The following is a 19,558-nucleotide window of genomic DNA, read 5'->3' as shown; positions in this document are numbered from 1 at the left end:
TCAAACAATCTTAGATTTAGCCTTGTACTTGAAGAATTCTTGGGTTTGTATTGGGGAATTGACAACTCTCTACCATTAATCAAAGGGTTTCTTCTATTGTTCTTCAATTTCCTTTGTTCATTTCAAGTTATTTACATTTGGATCTCTTGGGTATGTATTTGAAGGCTAAGTGACAAGTCTCCATCTTTACTCAAGGATTCTTCTTTATTTATGTTCATTTTTTACTTTTCAAGTTGGTAACCTTCTAAATCCCTCTTTAATTACTTGTTAATCTCTTGTTTTGTTATCTTGCTTAATCATCATGTTCATTTGTGTTGTGATGTTTGACACCATTGCTAGCATATTAATCATGATGGGTAGTGAATAGTCTCTTAGCTAGGGTTAGTGGGGGATTAGGGGAGTAATTGTGGTATAAATCTATGCTTAATGAGTTCATATGAATGCTTGCTTATTGTACTTTTAACTTATGCACATGTTGTGTTTGATGAAATGCTTGATTGACAACCTAGCATGATTCTCTTATCTTTTCAACAAGACTTGTAAGATATAAGCTAACTCAAGGATTGTTAGACTATGAATATAGTTGAATAGGTAGAATTAAGTCGATGTAGGTGTTGTAAAGTCTTGATCGACTCGGCTACGAGACCCAAAACTCCCTAGGAATTGTAAGACATAAACTAACTCGATTCCAACAATAATAACCGCTTACATCTATGTGACTCACTTATGCTATCTCACCATGATTCCCCAATGATCCTATGACACCCTAGTACTTTTAATCGATTGTTTACATCTCTGTTTGCTTGCCTTGTTATCCATTTGCTTGCATTTCCATTATAGTAGCGTAGTTTACAACTCAAACCAAATTGTGACACTTGCATAAATTGAGATAGATAGGCTAAGAACCCAACGCACATCGTCCCATGGATCAATCTCGACTTAACCACATACTAGTTGTTTGTTGAGAATATAAATGTGTTTGATTGAGTGAACATCGACTCGCTCACTATTAATTATTTTATAGCTTGTTTAGAAATTTAGTCAAACTTGCTAAACCCCTTACAATGAAAATAACTCGCCTACCAACCCCGGTTGCAACACAAACTTAAAGCTACTCCGCTTCAAGAGTTTATAAGTTCTATCTCACATATTTACAGAGTCAGAATCTCAGTGGTTCACTTAAGAGCATGGACATCACAATTAAGACTTAAACACGAGAATCATGGGACAAACTCAGATGTCACTGTGCAGCGAACTGATACATGGAGATTTTGTAGCTTCTTTGAAAACATTTGAAGACTTTAAAACTTAAAGCGATTTTGCAAATTTTTGAAAGAAAAAGTTTTAAATTCAGAAATGATTTACAAAGTTTACTCAATAAATGCTCTTCAAAATCTTAAGTTGTGAATGAGGGAAAGAGCTCCTTATATGGACAAGGAACACCAAACCCTAAGAGTAGAGAAAATATTATAAAAATCTTAGCTTTAGAAATGATGAAATTTTTTCATTATTTTAAAATGATCTTAGAGAAGAGTGGATGATTTAAATCTACACATGGCTCAATGAAAAGATTTCAGCAACTTTAGAAAGATTTGATGATAAAGCAAAAGACATGGTTCCTTAAGTTAAGGAAGACAAAGTTCACCTTTTAAGAAAAAGTATATGTACTTCTTTAAACCTTAAAGTTTAGATATTTTCCATATGATCAAGCATATTACTCTTATAAATTTTACTCAAAAGATTTCTCAAATGAAAGTTGTCAAGATTTGTAAACTTGAAAATTTTCTCGAAAATTATCTCCACCCGTTGTATCAGAAACCACAGTGCACTGCATTGTTGCATGGTTTTGCAGTCACTTGACAATCTAAGAATATTACACTACCTCGTTTATAACATTTGACTTAGGCTAAGGTTTTTCTTCGTATTGATCATTCTTGCACCATCTTGGAGGAATATTGAGAGCTTCAATTGCTATTAAGAATAACTAAGAAGCAAACCATTAAATGACAATTAAACTTGACATCATCAACCAAGTGGTTCTAACAACTACCACTCACGCCTCATCCTGGCCACTATCGCTAGTAATACCAATGACTATTTCCGTCATGATGGAAGAAATTAGAACTTTGCGGCTTGAGGAGTAGTGGTCATTGTCGAGAAGTTTTACGGGGCAAGGGCCAATGGGGACTTTATAGGATAAGTGATACACCAGAGTGGTGGTGTTGCCAATTAGGGTATAAGACATTAATTAGGATAATATATTTTCAAGGTAGGTGGGGTGCTTTTCATGGTAAGGATAATTGCCGACGTCAGCCATCAAATAATTGCGCGGCATAGTCCCGACTTGGTGAGGTGAGAATGAGAAGAGGTACGGGAGTTCGTGATGTCTGATGACACTCCGGCAACGAGTATGTTGATACGCCGGCAAGGGCGAGTTGTGTTGCGGTGGTTGGGCATGTTTGTATTGATGGTGGACAAGGATAAACCAAAATCAATGCCAGTTAATTTTGTGCTCAAAATACACATAAGGGTAGAAGACATTAAATAGGATTTAGGAGGGAGTAATAATTTTGTTATAGGGGTATTAGGGAAAAAAGAGTAAAATGATAACTACTTGTTGAACAGGTAGTCGGTCATCTGATTCTATTTTGAGAAGATCGTACTCAAAATTTGGTTTATTCGGAGTTAGAATATAGTTTGGAGTATCATGAGAAGGACGCCTATAGTTCAGAGTACTTATGTTAAATAATCCAATTAATTATCTTTCCAAAACTATGGCTTTGTTTGGTAAATTAGCTTATAATGTAGCATATATAAAACTGAAAAGGTAGCTTAAAACTGAAAAGCTAACTGAAACCTGAAAAGGTAACAGATAAGGTAACCAGTAAGTCTCATGAGAGACCGTCTCTCATTATATTAATGATAAACAACCAATAAATATACTAAAAAATAACTATAAAAAACAAGAAAAAAATAAAATAAAAATAATAACTACCTATAATGAGAGCAGTAGGTCTCTTGAGAGACCGTCTCCCACTAATTTAGTAGGAGACATAACATGAAAAATAGAAATTAAATAACTCCCTCCTCCCATCATGTGAGAGGTCTCTCAATAACACTATTGAGATACCATCTCTCTAAATTTTTTGTGTAATGAGAGAGGTCTTTCACTAACATTAATGAGAGACCGTCTCTCAAAAGTCTTTGCTGAAAATTCAAAGTTGATAAGGTAACTGATTATATAAAAAAATATTTGGTAAACTACCGAAAATGTAGCTGATTTTACGTAAAATGACGTAAAAGGATATGATAATAATTTAGTAATATTGATTGAAGGGGTAAAACAGAAAAATAAAATGAGTTCAGATACTTAAATCTCAAATGCATTTCAAACTCTTGTAGAAAAATAAGGTATTTGAAATATTGGTCAAATAAGCTACTTTGGTCAAATAAAATACCTGAAATGCCTTGCCAAACAGAGCCTGTGTTAGATACTCCGTATGTAGTTTCAAAAGGAGGTTGCAAAAGGTCGTCGACGTTTTGTAACAAATCGTGGACGCTTTTTAATAAAAATACCATCACTACCCTCGCTCACTCTCTCTCTCTACTCTATTCTCTCCCAAATCATCCCAAAGTACAAACTTTAAAAAAATCAAGATTTTGTTAATCGAATTCAATGTCAAACAACGAACCATCTAAATCAACGGCTAGAGACAAATCATCGATAAGTCTAATTAACTACTTAATAATCTATGGAATTGTAAATTTTTCGTTTGAATCGGACATTTTCTAGTATGAATAGTTGAAACGGACATTGCCTAGTATGAATCGATTATGCTTGCGGACGTTGAAATTAGTATGAATCGAACTGTAATTTTTTTCTCGTATGAATGTGACGTTGAATCTGCACGTCCCCAATGGACACAAACGTTGAATATGAACGTCCTAAATGGACAAAGAAGTTCAATGTGCACGTCCCCAATGGAAATAGACAATGAGTCTCCACGTCTGGGCTGGCCATAGACGATGAATCTGGACGTCTATTTGGCCTGGGACATTGCTTCTGGGCGTGATTAGTGGGAATGGATGTGGACTCTAGACATCCCTCATGGTCCTGGACGTTGGTTATCATCGTTACTCTAGGCGTGCCACGTGACACAAACATTCAACGTCCTCTTGCCTTCTCGACGTTGATATTTAACGTCCCTCACCCACCACGATGTTGAATTTCAACGTCCCACTCCCTTAACGACAATGAATGTCAACGTCCCCTACCCTACATGGCGTTGATTTTCAGCGTCCATAAACAACAACAACAACAACAATAATATAATAATAATAATAATAATAATAATAATAATAATAATAATAATAATAATAATAATAATAATAAAAATAATAATAATAATAATAATAATAATTCTGGTCCCTTCTCTCTCTACATCTCTCTACATCTAAATCATCTCTAGTTCTGGTAACTCAGGGTGGTTCACCTTGGCTCATTAAGTTGTTACCATGCCTCGGGGCCGGCCGGCCAAAAAACCGGAGGAGGATGAGGAAGTTGATCCTCATGTCCCTCCTAAGGTTACGCTTTCTGAAGTCGTTGAGCACGCGGCTTCGTCTAACACTCAGAAGTCTGTGCAAAAACCAGCAGCGGCAACTCAGCCGCCTAAGAAAACCTACTCTCAGATGCTGAAGTCTTCTACTAGCGAAGATATAGCTCTCTCGTATATTAAACCGGGTGTTGATGGTGTTAATATTGAGGAAACTGATATTTCTGAGGAACTTGAGTACTGGAAATACACGTTAGTTGGAACTGTGTTGGGAAAGAGTACCTCTATGGTGGAAATTGACTCCTTAGTGAGTAAATCCTGGAATCATATTACCACACCTCAGGTTCTCTACTTTGCAAAAGGGTGGTTCTACTTTCGATTCTTTTGTGAGGAGAATATGAACATCATTAAAAATGATTCATGGAATTTGAATGGGTTTTCTCTTGTGTTTAAGGATTGGAGCCCTACTATTGTGGAAGAATTAACACAGGTTTTGACTGTTCCAATTTGGGTGCTCTTTCTTAATTTGGACCCATGTTTTTGGTCTGCTGCTGGTTTGAGTAAGGTTGCTAGTTCTGTTGGGAAACATGTGTGTGTTGATGAGGTTACCACTGAGAAGAGTAAGCTTGCCTTTGCCAGGATCCTAATTGAAGTGGATATTTCTAAAGAATTACCAGGGGCAATTTGGTTGAACTCTCCCTTCTAGGGACGGATTTTGCAGAAGGTTACTTATGAATGGATTCCATATTTTTGTACCAGATGCAGGAAGATTGGCCACACAATGGATAAGTGCAGGGTTGGTCAGAAGGGGAAGCCTCGGCAGGTTTACAGGCCTAAGCCTGGTAATGTTTCAGAGGCTCCTAAGCCTGGTCCAGAATTGGAAGCTGCTAAGGCGCCTGTCACTGAGGTTATTGATCCAGAATTGGAACTTGCCAAGGAACCTGTCACTGAGGTGGTGCCAGTGGACAATGTACCTGACTTGCACACTCCTCCAGCTACTCAACTGGATGATGAGTATGGCTAGCCTTCTCCCATCTGGGATCTCAGATTACTCCCCTATGCTGGTTCAGGTGGATAGGGGGATTCAAAAGAGGGGGGGACCTTCAGATATCTTGAGAGTTGGTCTCTCTCACCCCAGTTCCACTCCTATGTGCAGCAGTACTGGACTGGTCAGTTTTATGGTAGTAAGATTAGCATCCTTTTCCAAAAGCTCAAATCCCTTAAAATTGGGCTAGAAAAGTTGCATAAGGAGGCTTTCAGCAACATCAGTAGCAGAGTTCAGGCTGCAAAACAAGAGCTCCTTAGCTGTCAACTACAACTTCAATCTGAGCCTCTCAGCATGGATTTACTTGATAAGGAGAAGCATCTTCTTCATTGCTTTATAGTGATGAAAAAGGCTGAGTTGGGAATGTTAAAACAGAGACCAAAAGTGGAGCACTCGAATCTAACTGATGCTAACACTAAGTATTTTTATAATAAAATTGTTGATAGACGCATTAGGAATACTATTGGTACTCTTAAGGATGATGAAGGTAAGCTTTGTAAGGGCCCTGAAGAGATAGGAGGGGCTTTTGTTGAAAGATTCATTAATCTCTTATTAGTGACTACTAATAACTTAAGTAATTTAGTTTAGTCATAAAACTAATTTAGATCTTATGCATGCACAACAAAAGGGGAAAATAAGAAGAAATCAATCAACTTACAAAGGAGGTGCCACACGGTTATACTAATTGGTCTCCTACCAAATTAGTCTTCGAAAAATCCGAGTGCTCCAATGATGAATTTAGACCCAATGGTAGGATCTACTCCTCAAGGAATTGTACCAAGATAATCACCCTTAATACATATAGTAATTTGGTTACTAGAAATTTAGTATATGTTCCTTTAAAAATTTATAACTAATATTATTGATTACTACTACTAGTAATGGTGGAATAATATTAGAGATTTTGTGAGATCTAAAACTATTTTAGAGAGAATGAGGTGAAAGATGAGTATGCAAAAATTGTATAAGGTAAGAATGTAAAATTAGAGTCATGCTCCTCTTATTGAAAGGGGAAACCGGTTGAGAGGGGACAAAAGGAGACCCAATGCATGCTCTCCCTTTTGAATTGTTCTTACCTATAAGACTAGGCTTGCATTGCTAGTAATATTAGGGTAATCATGATGTTTATTTTACAATAAAATAAACCATCCACTAACTTATTAGTCCCTCCAATTTTCGGCTCCTTAGAGATAAAATGGACTCCATTTTATAACTTGTAATTTGTCAATTGTAATTATGTGTGACACATGACCCATAACATGTTATTAGTCATGTGTATGCATATTTAACAAATTAAACATCATTACACATTAAATAAATTACATGTGACAATTTTTACTAGTAGTACATAACTACAAGTATTAAAAATGGGTCATACAAGTATAATTCACAACATTTTGTAGTTATAATAAATCAATCATTCTTATTTTAATTGTTTCATAAACAGTAATAAATCCTAAGTAATAAAACAATTTAATTACTTAGTACGAATCTTATTTAATCGAATTACAATAAGACACGAATTCTCACTCACAAAATCATTTGTTTAATTTTAAGGAATTAATTAACTGATTGTAGGGGCTGATTTTAATAAATCCTGGTCTATTGTAGGGGCTGATTTCCAAGCTGATGTTCATGAATTTTTTGAGAAGGGTGCTCTCTCGAAAGCTGCAACCTCCACTCTTCTAGTGTTGGTGCCTAAGACTGGCACTCCTTCTTCTGTGCTTGATTACAGACCCATTGCATGTTGTACCACTTTCTACAAGGTTATCAGTAAAATGGTGGTGGCTAATAGACTCAAAGAGGTCCTTCATAGTCTGATTGGTTGGGAGCAGGCGGCTTTTGTTAATAATAAGAGATTTTTTTGAGAACTCTTCTTTAGCACATGAGCTCACTGCAAAATACACCAGGGCTAGAATAACTCCTAGGTGTCTCCTGAAAGTTGACATAAGGAAGGCTTTTGACTCAGTTAATTAGGGATTTCTGCAGAATTGTTTGGTTTTATATGGTTTCCCTAGGGTTTTTGTGAGATGGGTGATGAAATGTATCACTACTCCTTTTTTCTCCCTTGCAGTGAATGGAGGGGTGGAGGGTTTCTTTAAGGGGCAAAGGGGACTTCGTCAAGGTGATCCTCTTTCTCCTTACCTCTTTATCCTTGCAATGGAAGTCCTCTCTAGATTACTCAGGAGATTGCCTACTTATCCTGGATTTTCTTACCACCCAAAGTGTGTACAACTTCATCTTACTCACCTTGTTTTTACGGATGATCTGTTGGTGTTTACCAGGGGAGACCTCCCCTCTGTCATAGCTGTGGCTTCTTCTATGACAGAATTTGCTGCCCTCTCTAGCCTTGCTGCCAATCCACTGAAAACTAATGTCTACTTTGGAGGGGTTGGGGAGCAACTCAAGAGGATGATTATGGAGGCTACTGGATTTAGAGAAGGGGAGTTCCATTTTAGATATCTTGGTTTGCCTTTATCCACATCTAGGTTCACTGTTGTCATGTTTAAGCCTATGCTTGATAAGATCAGAGCTAAAGTTATGCACTGGGCAAATCATTCCCTTAGCTATGCTGGAAAGGCTACTCTTATTAACTCTGTTATCTTTGGCATTCAGAACTTTTGGGGAGCCAGTATCTTGCTTCCAAAGGGTATTATAAAAAAACTTCAGAAAATTTGTAAGGATTTTTTTTGGGGAATTGCAGAAGGGAAGAGGAGAATGGTTTTTAAGGGCTGGACAGGGTTGTGTCTCCCTAGAAGGAAGGGTGGGCTTGACATTAAAGAAATTTTGAGCTGGAATAAATGTCAAATGGTAAGGTGAATTTGGAACCTGATTTATAAGCCTAACTGTCTCTGGTCTGCCTGGTTCACTCATTATATTTTGAAGGGTGAGTTTATTTGGCAGGCTAAAAGCTCTATTACTCAGTCGTGGTTCTCGAAATCTGTTATTCTTATCAAGGACATGCTTCTTCGGATTACTGGGCAGAGTACAGCTGACCAACTGTTGGCTGACTGCACTAAGGATGGCAAGTTACAGATGGGTCTGTTATTCCATATTCTCAGGCCCAGAGCACCTACAACTAGTTGGTATAGGACTATTTATGATGCAGCAGTGTTACCTAAACATGTTGTTATTGACAATCTCAAACTTAGGGGCATTCCTTTGGCTAATCGCTGTGTGTTGTGTGAACAGGCTGAAGAAAGCATCCATCATCTTTTCTTTGCCTGCACATACTCGTCTCAGGTTTGGGGGTCTGTGTGTCAGCTGGTGGGTAAATTCTTTCCTCCCTTCTCATTGCCCCATCTGCTGCAATGGTTCAAGCTTTATAACAGGGGGTGTGCACGGGATAAGGCTGTTAGGAGGTGTTTGTTGGCGACTACTATTTACTTGCTTTGGAGGGAGAAAAATGTGAGAATATTCAAGGATGGGAGATTGCCTCCCATAGCTCTGATTCGAAAGATTTCTTATGTAGTTGCTACAAGGATGTCCTACTATTCCTTAGGTCGCTAATTGTTGGCTTTTCAATTGGTCTGTTTTCTGAGGTAGCTTTTTAGCTTACCTTGTTGGTTTAAATTTGGCATAGTGGGTCTTGTATTGTACTGATTTCATGTCAATAAGATGCTCCCCCTGCACTTTCTGCACACAAAAAAAAAAAAAAATAATAGTAATAATAATAATAATAATAATAATAATAATAATAATAATAATAATAATAATAATAATAGGATACAAGTATATACATACATACTATACTCATCCTATAGTACTCCCACCCTATATATATATATATATATATATATGTATATATATATATATGTATAGAGGTGGGATCCGGTGAGAACGATCACTCGATGAGAACGGTGAGAACGCACTAACTACTTCTGCTATTAACGACAAACACTACCCTTATTACTCTCTTCACTGCTCCCCAAATCATTTCCCCAAAAAATCCCCTAAATCAATCAACAATTAACTGAATCATCATCAATGGCTGACATCAAATAACACCTCCATATTCAATCATTAATGGTGAAAGTGTGAAACTCCCTCCGAATTCCCTCCCTTAAAAACGTCCCTACTTCCTCTACCAGCAACATCGCTCACCTCCACACCGCATTTGAGTCCCTTACCCGACTGCCCGAGTAAGCTAAACTACTCGCCGTGAATGACGCTGAGTCGGAACGGTCCCAGACGACTCGAATGGCAGCGAAGGAGATAACGAATCACGTTGCGGAACTCGAAACTCATGTGGGCGTCCACAGCACGATGTGATCTCTGCCTAAAATAGTATTTATGTCTTCATAAATCTTATGCGGTTTGATAATGGTGATCAATAAATTGAATGAACATGTTACATGTGCATGATTGCGATGATCAGGTAATACAAAGGAAACATAATAGTTCAATCAAGCCAATGGGGAGGGTGATTGGATTTGGGTGGAAAATTTCAATTAAAACGCCAGCAAAAGGCACCGGTCACCATCGTTGTGTCATTTCTGTTCATCGTGCTAGTTTCGATCGAATGTTGGTCAGAAGTGTGCGATGTGGACTGGTGGTAGTATGGTCTTGAATTGACTTATTGAAATTAGGGTTTGTAATTTGGGGTTTTTTAAGCCGATTTTATATTTTGTAATTTTAGATCGTCTTTGTGTATCTAGATCACATGTTTGTGTATCTAGAATAGTACTTTGCGTATCTAGGTAAATTGTTTTCTTTAATCATGCGTTAGAAAAAAATGTACCTAGAATGGATAAAAATGTACCTATATAGTAAAATGTAACTGGAATTCGTGAAAAAAAAATAAAAAATAATGCATTTACATTGTCAAAAAATGTATCTAGAATTATGAAAAAAGTGTATCTACCATAATTTTTAGTGTACCTAAGATTTTGTTAAAAAAAAAAGTGTACCTAACATATATTTCAATGCATCTACTTTGTTCTCACCGTTTTCACCGAGTGATCGTTCTCACCGGATCCTAAATCTATATGTATGTATATATATATATGTATATATATGTATATATATATATATATATATATATATATATATATATATATATATATATATATATATATATATATATATACTCCTTATCCCTCACCGCATTTCCACCACACAAACAAAAGAGAGAAAAAGAGAGAAATTGGAAGAAATGAAGATTTTAGTCCCTCCGTCTCAATATCTGAGGTAAGACCGTCTTATAATAGCCTTTATGTTATTATTTTTATACCGTTGACCCGGCATGACCTTGACCCGCCTCTGACTAGTGTCTTTGACCACCACTAGAAGTGTCGTTGACCACCATAATGAGGTTTTTGTAACACCCTCATACTCCAAATGCCTTACCAAGACCACTTAAGGCATGGGAATGCTACCATCTCGGTTATCCGAGGCAATGAATATCAAATAGACCATAAAGAAACATACGTTAATAAATAAGTTTAAACCGATGCAAGTTCAAATACCAAAACTGATAAAGTAAAATACAAATGTTCCTCAAAACTGTCAAACCAACTAAATCAATGTAAATAATTTTTTGACACAGCGGAAAGCTTCTAAACAGCTCGTGATGACTCAACCAAGCTATCTCACGCGCATCAACTCATACCTGCTCAATAACTACTCACCATCCCCGAACGGATCACCACAGTTTTTAAAATAATTTAACGGGGTCAGTACTGATTACACAAATAAAAGAGCTGCAACAAAAGCAATACAACATTCCAATCCAACCAAGCCAATCTCCATCATATCACCTCACACCTGACTACATACTAAAGTGTGTGGTCCTGCCAGAATTATCGCAACAAGTATTCCACACCGCCAGTGGGGGACCGCAGCCGTTCCCACCTAAGCCCCGCTCATCTCATCTGAGCGATAAACCCAAGTTCCTAAATGTGCACATCCCTTCTGTGGCGGGTTCCACAGAAGGCAAATCAAGGGTGTGAAGCCACTCCCGTAAGTGACTCCACTCAGCCGAGGACGCACCTCGCAAACCACAAACAATTATACGACAATCACATTATACTATCAACAATCACCAATTCCAAAACCAATACCAATATGATATACAACAACAATAACAACAACAACCAACTATCAACAATGCCATGTAAATAATACTGAGTGGGGATACCTTATCTCGAATAGCAATCACACGAGACCGTCACAACAGCTAATCAATATCTTTCCTCTACGAATCCTCCTCTTATACCACAGTCACATAATTACCACCTAATCATCATAATACACCTGAAACCCCCAAATCTACCCAATTATGGTTTTAAACAAACTTATTAAATCATTATAAAAATTATACAAGAAGCTTACCCTTGACACGACGATCACAACGGTATAACGAACAAGACAATCCGACAATCCTAGCCTTGGGATTTGCTAATAATGCGATGAATGCGAACTACGTACCTCTTTTCTTTTCTTTGAAAGGTTTTAGAAGGTTAAAAAGTGATTAAGCAACGTATTGGAAGCCCTTTTATATTAATCTCGTATTATTAACAAAACCCGGCTAAACAACCCGTAATACGCAGTTTTAAAGGTGCTAAACAACCCGGTTTTCTATGTCCATGGTCAGCTACTGTTTTGCGTGAAAACATACTTACTCGACAGTGTAAGTCCCACTCGATAGAGTACCCATAGACATAGAAAACCGTAGTATTACATTCTGGCCGAGTGGTTTGTTGGGTTTTGTAGGTTCATGTGAACCGGTATTAGGGCTGCAGTTTTAAAAGTGTTAAGGATCGGTTTGGGTCCGGTTCTGGGTAGGTCTGGGTCGAGGGAATAGAGGGGAGTTGAGGGGAGGTCGTGGGTGGTGGATATGGTGGCTGGAGGTGGCAGTTTCAAGGAGAGAAATGAGAGATGTCGGGTTGAAGTTGTTGTTTGTTGTTGTTGTGGTTGGGTCGGGTTTAGGGTTGTTGGTGGTGCGTAGGTGGTGCCGTGGTGGTGAGAGTGGCTAGGCCTACCGTGGTTAGTGGGGGACCCATGGTGGAGCTGGGGTGGCCATGTATGGTGTTGTTTGTTGGGGTTGTTGTTGGTGTTGATTGGTGTTGAGTTTGGAGGTGTTTGTGGGTGAGTGTAGGTGGCGTTTAGGGCGGCTGGGCAGGCCGGACCCACCGTGGCTGGGTGGTGGCCCACGATGGGGAGGCGTGGTGGTAGTGGTGTGTAGTGAGTCGAATTTTAAATAAGAGTATAAGATGGGTATTCAACTAGTCGTTTACGTATTAGATTAGTATATTTATACATATTTGTATAATTAAATTAGTATATTTATACATATTTGTATTATTATCGTATTTTAGGAGATGGGTTTTATGAGACAAATTTACGTGATGGCCTAGCCTTGTGTTTGACGGATTGCTTATGCGGATATGCTATGAGGTAGGTTTATCCTACTCAGTTTCATTGTTGTATTTATTTATAAAATGAGTTTTTTATCATTAATTTGCATTGAGTGAGTCGTATTACATGTTGTTTGTCATAGCGAGTCGAGGTATCGGGATATTTGAGGATCTGGCATTTGTGATGTATTTGGCATATCATGTTGTCTGTTGTATGTTGTGATTGTATATGTTGGAGGTTTTGTTGTTGTTGTTGTTGTGTTGGAGACGTAAGACGATTGGGAGACCGTCTTACACTTGAGTCGCCTCTTGGAGCTTGCCACTCTAAGAAGGATGTGCACATTAATGGCTTGGGCCACGGAGGGACTCGTGTGGTTGAGACACGATGTCTGGCAGGGGATCAGGTTGGCTTCCGGACCGGTACGTCTGGGCGTGTTCCGGTACCTATTTATGGTTGTTGGTATGTCTGGGCGTGCCCCGGTACCAGTATGGTTGTCGGTATGCCTGGGTGTGTCCCGGTACCGTGGTGGTGGTTGTCTGATAGAGGTTCATTCATGTTATAGTCATGTTGCATATTCACACACTTTAAGTCGTGTCACACTTTATTTATTTATTGAAACTGACGTTTGTGTGTCTGTGTAATTATCACCTATTTCTGGTGCGGCCTGTGTCAATCCATATTATATTTTAGATCATATGGGGAGCAGGTTAAGTACAGGTTATTTGGATAGCACGTAGGAGGCGGGACGAGCTTGATGAGTCATGAGAAGAGTATAGTTGGTTAGAGAAGTATAGATGTCATGAGTTGTACTTTTATTTCATTTATTCGTTTATGGTTATGTAATTCACTAAATATTTTATTTATATTAATTGTTTTTAATTACGACTCCGATTTCACCGCCTCGGGAAACTGAAATGGTATCATCTCCCAATTATCTTGGCCGAGTAAGAAGGGGGTGTTACAAAGTGGTATCAGAGCGACGATTTTGGAACCTAAAACCAATGAACCAAAAATGAATCTAGGAGAGTAAGTAAAATGAACATGATATGAGTAAAATAGGAGATCGGTTTTGGATGACTAGGTGCCCTCATGCCAAAGCTAGTGCCTATCGTCTCACTTGGTCACTATGTGGGTGGCTAGGAGTATGGGAAACGTTATGTGAATCGTGATATGAATGCATATTTGTTATGGTATTAATGTGTGTTTGAATATGGCATGGAGAATGATCATTGTGAAAGTGGTGTGAATACGTGTGTTGTGACTCGTTATATGTTATCGTATGATAGAATCGCTTGTATGGAATGAGATAGCATGTGATGGATGGATGGATAAGTGGATTAATGTGAGCAATATGTTGTAGATATGATTAGTGTATGTTGATGTGAAGGATGTTAGTCCCGAATCTTGTCATGAAGATATCATATGCGTATTTGAGCTTGCTAGTGTCGTTGCTAGAGTATAAATGATGATGGTTAGTGGTAGAATAGTTATGATTTTGGGAGTAATGTACCAAAGATAGTTAATGTGAGGCCAAACCCAATCGAATAGAGTAGTACTCGAACGAGTTGACCAGTCACTCGCCCGAGTGGATGAGTCACTCGACCAAGTGGACGGATCCCTAGACCTAGTGGACCTGTCACACGACCGAGTGGGCAAATTCAAGAATCTGGAAAACTTCTGGAAGGTTTCCACTCGATTGAGTAACCTGTCGCTAGACCGAGTGGAGTTGCACTCGACCGAGTGCCCTAAGTACTCGGCTGAGTGGGCCTGGTGAGCTGAGAAATTTGTGTAAAATTTGCTTTTTTACCTTGTCTTTTCATTTCTATCTCGAACCTCGTAATTTCGACATCGATTTATCTTAAAATGATTCAATGTTTTCATATTGTGATTTGTTGTTTGAAGTACACTTTGATACTCCACTTTTCTTTATCTGTCTTCTCGAATTTCGACCATGTAGTTGAGTTCATCTTCTTCATGTTGCAATTTGAAATGGTTTTATATATACACATGTTTATTAAAGTTTTATTAAATAATTGCATGACTTTGTTCAATTTCATAGTAATGGTTGATTTTCTATATCATTAGAATGGTCAAAAATCAAATTTCATGTTAAATTTTCTTTCCCACCATGGATGAGCTTAGAAACTTGTACTTTTGAGTCGATAACCGGATTTTCATGTTTGTTGTTGGGTCATATCGAACAAGAAAGGCTTAACGTGGTTGTTAATGTTGGATTTTTACCTTGTATGCGAAAATTTCAACTTAAAAGTTTTAACTTACTTCTGATTTCCATAATTGAAATTTGTTTTAGTCGTCTTAGAAAGACTACTATCATCCCTAGTAGTGTGGTACATTGTCTTCGAAACGAAAATTTCATTGCAATTTTAGCCTAAAATTTTGAACCAAGTGAGAAACATGAACAATTTTTGATTTTAACCCATAATTGGTTTAATATTATTATTTGGGATTTTGTTATAAAATGGTGTGAATCAAAAATTTTCCGTCTTAACGGTTGACAAATTTCCCCGAAAATGTTGTGAAAGTATAAATAAGCTTTGATTTTACGCTCGTGACGTACTTCATTTATTCCTTATTATTCTAATCTTTGATTACAACGTTTTGTGAAGTCGTGCATAAGAAGTTTTTCCGTCTTAAAATATTATTTTCGAAAAAAAAGAATGGTATACCTACCCGGATTTTTGACGTTTTTAATTTATGTTTTGTACCAATCGAATAGTAATACTTTGAACTTGGCTTATAATGACATGTACAATCCTATGACGGATTATGTTGTATTAAAGTTTTTGAGAAATTTGAAACAAATGACCTTATGCTAAAGTTTAAATATAACATTTCACATTTGAGTCAAGTTTGAGTAAAATTACATTAGAGTTGAGTTTTGAAGTTGCATCATTTTCCAAAGTTCATCATATTTCAAGTGTGCTATTATGGCAATTTTAAGGTGCCGACCATTGATTTCCTATCCCCTCCACGTTATTTAATTCGCTACCTTTTCCTATCCGTTCTAGATTGTTTTGATTCTGAACATCCTACCCGTTGAGTTAACCCAAGATTTGCGGGCACAGAGTTGTGTTTGAGCCCAAGAGAGTGTTTTCTCACCCTAACCCTTAGGCTTATGTTTCCGAGAAGATGAGTGATTTTGGACGTAGTCATCTAGTTTGATAATTTGGGAACACTAGGACGGTAGTTGGCCCATGTAATGCCTTAAGTATAGTGAATTAATCATGAGAGACAACTTATAAATGATGAGTGGAGTGCAATCAAAATTGGATACTTCACGGTTGTGTAGACTCATAGATAGTGAACGCAATTTGAGGATATGTGAGAGTGACCTTCTGAGCACGACTCAAGTATTTTGGTTGGCATATGGCTGAGTTTGGATTTGTAGAATGATGATGGAATAATTAAGGAACTAGGGGTAAGAGAGAGCGATGACATGAGCTGATAAAAGTTGTGGAAAACGTGAGATGTGACTTGAAGAATGGTGTAAATTTGGATAAATGGTGATAAGCTTTTGGAAACCGGAATACGGGAGAGTGAGCACTAGACCGAGAGATGAGTTGGAGATTTTGTAAGTGGTAACCCGACATTCAATGAAGAATTTGTTTTAAGTTTCGAGTGAATCCATGTGAGGTGACCTAATTATGGATGAGTTGAGTTCTAATAATCGGGATATATGTAATTGTGGATTTGGTATCACCAAGTTTGGATTTTGTGGTCATGAGAGTAAAAGTGGGGTATTTAATGCTTAAGGATTCAATCTTATGGTTGATGAGTTTGATCATTTGTAATATTTTGTAATATCTCGTAGTTTCCAAGACGTTCACTCGATCTAGTAGACCGAGTATAACCTATATTAGACTTAGTGCAGTTGTGATAATGCCCGTCTGTAGAAGGTCGTCTTAAAACTGTCATAACTTGAGATCAAGACATGATATTTATGTGATTCCAATTGGAGGTGATAGCTTGTTCTCTTACGATTCCAACGGTAGGTTACACGCCTAAAATGACCAAGAAACGAGTGAGATATGACTGTTTTATGAAAACTTGTCATTGTTGATAACTGGGTCGCACTCGACAGCGTGAGGTTCACTCGACCGAGTGGTGCTGAATCAGAACATGGGATAAGGAAATCTTATCCCCTTATCCTCATTCATTCTATCTTCTTCCTTATCTCTCCAAACTCTCTCCCTTCTCTCTAAAACCCTCACAAACACCATATTAGGGAATTCAAGCTTGGATTAGAGGATTGCTCATTTTCTCCTTCATCCTTTCACCTTGTAAGTTGAGATCTACCCCTTTTTCTAGTCTTTTGAAACCTAATTTTTGGGGGTTTTTAATTGGGTTAATTAATTAGTAATTATTTTTAATATATGGGTAATTAGTGGGTAATAATAAGGGGTTTTGTGTTGTATTATAGTATAGGGTGATTTGTGATAGTTAATATGTGATTTATGTAGGATAAGACGGTTTTATGAGATGGATACTGTTGGAATATGTGTCCTCCGACAATAATGCGATCACAACTGTTGATCATGATGATCACATGTTTAAGTATCATCATAAAGAATACAATTGGGAAGTAATATTTACTGTCAACTGGTCCACACATATCGGTAATGATTGGCTGACTAGAGTTTGACATTACTGTCGTGCGACGGTGGTGATCAGTTGATCCCCTAGGTCATACCTATAGGGCAACACTCTTAATTGATCAATTAATTGATCGTATAACGTTACGAGTCAATTAATTTAATTAAAATTGACGGACGATTTCGGAAGTAATTTTTACGTATCTCATTGAAATTTGATTAAATGAGATACGGTCTGAGTAATCGAATCGTATCATTGCTCGGATGAAATTATTGTTTAAGGAAACAATTGAATTCGAATGAATAATTATAAATACAAGTTGTTGTGATTTATAAATTGGTAAAATATTTTGGTACAAGTAATTATGAATTACTAAGTCGATTTTTGTATATGACGTATTTTTTTATTAATACGTTGATTTTTAATATATTAAAAATACATAACAAATTTATGTTACATATGACATGTGACATAAGACAAGTTTGACAAAAATAAAATGGGTTCCATTTTATGAAGGTGCCGAAATTAGGAAGGGGATTAGGCTAAATATTGTGTTTATAATATAAGTGGTAAACATAATGATTACTTACCTTACTAGCCATGCAACCCTAGTTTACATTGTGAAGATAAACAAAGGCATGCATTGGCTCCCTTTGCCCCTCCTACCACCCGGTTTTTAGAGGCAAAAACCACTTGGTTTTTCCTCTCAATTTTACCTTATACACAATAATGTTCTTGTCTTTTTCATTCATTCATTCATCTCATCAAATATTTTTAGAGAGATAAAAAGATTTCTCCTTCCTCTTCTTCTCTCTTGAAACCGGTTTTTAGGAGACCAAAAACAAAATTATTTTGGGTCAATTTTCTACAAAGTTAATATTATCTAGTACTCATAATATTAATTTTAATTAAGAGTGTGCTTTGGGTATTTAGCTTTGGGAGAGATCCTACACTTGGATCTTAGTTCTTCCACTAAAGGAAAGCACAAGAACAAGAGAGAAAGGTGATCTCTCTTGTGCCCTATAAACCGAAAATCCAATGTAAGAACAATGTTTCTTCTTTATTTTGTTTAAGTGTTTGTATGCATAAGATCATTCATTAATTTTATGACAAATTAAATTAAAACATATATGAATATGTTAAGTATATAGATCTACTTTTCCTTCAATCGGTATCATGAGCCATGGTTGTTTGCATGCAAATCGGTTAAACGTTTTTCTGAGTTATAAAGATTAACATGTAAAACTTATAAAATTTGTGTTATTATGATATATCACGAAATTAATTTATGCATGTTAAAATTTCTGGTCCTAAAATGTTTTTAAGATATTTTGGTTATTTTATGGATTTTTATTGTTCATATTACATAATAATGGCATTAAAATATGATTTTATGAGTATAAATGTCATTTTCGGACTAAAAATAGCTAAACTTCGAATTTTCCAGTGATTTTTGGATATGTTGTCACATATATTATTTTGAGATAACCTGTAAAGTTTCATAATTTTTGGACTTCTTATGCTCGAAAAATAGTTTTTTCATTATTAAAATCGGATTTAAGTGAAAAATAGGTTAATATGAGATAAATTTCGAATCTGGTCATAGAAATTTAGTATGTTGTCACATGCAATTTTACAAGATGTGTGTAAAATAATAGGCTATATTGAAGTTTTGTGCATGATTTATGATGTTTGAAGAAAAATAGCATAAATAGTGACATTATTAGTGAAAAATTAATAAAACATAATCTATGACTAAGGAAAAACGTCACATGTTGCATTTTATTATCTTTTTCAGATCTAAAATTGAAAAGTTAATGAATATAATTTTTCTCATGTTTTTATGATTATTTTGTTAAAAAAAATCGATAAACCGCAACATTATTTTTCCGGAAAAATTTCGAAATTTTTAACCTAAGTTTTGAACATTATGAGTGTCATGGTATTTTTCCAGAATGTTCATGAGTTTAAATTTCAAATTTTGAAT

Source organism: Silene latifolia, chromosome X (genome assembly GCF_048544455.1).
Source record: "Silene latifolia isolate original U9 population chromosome X, ASM4854445v1, whole genome shotgun sequence".
NCBI classification, from domain to species: domain Eukaryota; kingdom Viridiplantae; phylum Streptophyta; class Magnoliopsida; order Caryophyllales; family Caryophyllaceae; genus Silene; species Silene latifolia.
The sequence above is the reverse complement of the archived record's forward strand: the minus strand, read 5'-3'. Positions refer to the sequence as shown.